The sequence below is a fragment of the Conger conger genome, unplaced genomic scaffold (genome assembly GCF_963514075.1).
Source record: "Conger conger unplaced genomic scaffold, fConCon1.1 SCAFFOLD_96, whole genome shotgun sequence".
In the NCBI taxonomy this organism is placed as follows: domain Eukaryota; kingdom Metazoa; phylum Chordata; class Actinopteri; order Anguilliformes; family Congridae; genus Conger; species Conger conger.
Window position 1 is genome coordinate 13,417 of NW_026890354.1, and position 1,584 is coordinate 15,000.

At 51.1% G+C, this 1,584-nt stretch overlaps 1 protein-coding gene across 1 annotated transcript in view; it reads right to left on the bottom strand.

The window, feature by feature from the left end:
* Positions 1 to 1,511: 1,511 nt before the first annotated feature.
* Positions 1,512 to 1,584, bottom strand: part of nek1 (NIMA-related kinase 1) — a 41,236-nt gene continuing 41,163 nt past the window's right edge. The window contains exon 35 of the mRNA XM_061230136.1: positions 1,512 to 1,584. This exon is cut by the window's right edge and continues 939 nt beyond it. The gene's annotated coding sequence lies outside the window, so the exon portion shown is untranslated.

Genomic DNA, 1,584 nt, shown 5'->3' on the forward strand with positions numbered 1-1,584 from the left:
GGGAGGCTGTTCCACCACTGGGGAGCTAGGGTGGAGAAGCCCTGCAGTCAGGGCAAGAGAGAGACATTCACACGCTGGATCACTGGAGCTAGGGTGGAGAAGCTCTGCAGTCAGGGCAAGAGAGAGACATTCACACGCTGGATCACTGGAGCTAGGGTGGAGAAGCTCTGCAGTCGGGGCAAGAGAGAGACATTCACACGCTGGATCACTGGAGCTAGGGTGGAGAAGCCCTGCAGTCAGGGCAAGAGAGAGACATTCACACGCTGGATCACTGGAGCTAGGGTGGAGAAGCTCTGCTGTCAGGGCAAGAGAGAGGACATTCACACGCTGGATCACTGGAGCTAGGGTGGAGAAGCTCTGCAGTCGGGGCAAGAGAGAGACATTCACACGCTGGATCACTGGAGCTAGGGTGGAGAAGCTCTGCAGTCGGGGCAAGAGAGAGACATTCACACGCTGGATCACTGGAGCTAGGGTGGAGAAGCTCTGCAGTCAGGGCAAGAGAGAGACATTCACACGCTGGATCACTGGAGCTAGGGTGGAGAAGCCTGCAGTCAGGGCAAGAGAGAGACATTCACACGCTGGATCACTGGAGCTAGGGTGGAGAAGCCTCTGCTGTCAGGGCAAGAGAGAGACATTCACACGCTGGATCACTGGAGCTAGGGTGGAGAAGCTCTGCAGTCGGGGCAAGAGAGAGACATTCACACGCTGGATCACTGGAGCTAGGGTGGAGAAGCTCTGCAGTCGGGGCAAGAGAGAGACATTCACACGCTGGATCACTGGAGCTAGGGTGGAGAAGCTCTGCAGTCAGGGCAAGAGAGAGACATTCACACGCTGGATCACTGGAGCTAGGGTGGAGAAGCTCTGCAGTCAGGGCAAGAGAGAGACATTCACACGCTGGATCACTGGAGGCTAGGGTGGAGAAGCTCTGCAGTCAGGGCAAGAGAGAGACATTCACACGCTGGATCACTGGAGCTAGGGTGGAGAAGCTCTGCAGTCAGGGCAAGAGAGAGACATTCACATGCTGGATCACTGGAGCTAGGGTGGAGAAGCTCTGCAGTCAGGGCAAGAGAGAGACATTCACACGCTGGATCGTGCGTATGTATGTATGTGTGTGTGTGTGTGTGTGCGCAGCTGCGCGCGTGCGTATACATGCGCGTGTGTGTGGTCAGGATACGTATATGCTTTTGAGAATGTATTAGCGTTCGATGTTGTATGACAATTGGTGAGCAATAAAAAAAATAAAATAAAAACTTGTTTATAAATCTGTGCAATGTTTATAATCAAATTTTCAATACCAAAGTCACCTGCCATTTCTCGCTCTCCCACGATTGGTCTTTAAACATGAACAAATACAGTATGACCTTTGATGACCTAATTGCTGTAGGCCCAATTAGCTGACAGTTATAGCACGTAGGGGTTATTGGAGGGCGCATTGTAGCGAACAGTGGTTGCAGCGGCCAGGACCTCCTGCAGTGTCTTTAATGTGGAGAAAACATACCACACACAGGAAGTAAGAAAGGTGAGCATTTATTATTTATTATTTATTTTTTGTACATATAAAGTCACATAATATCCACTTTATTA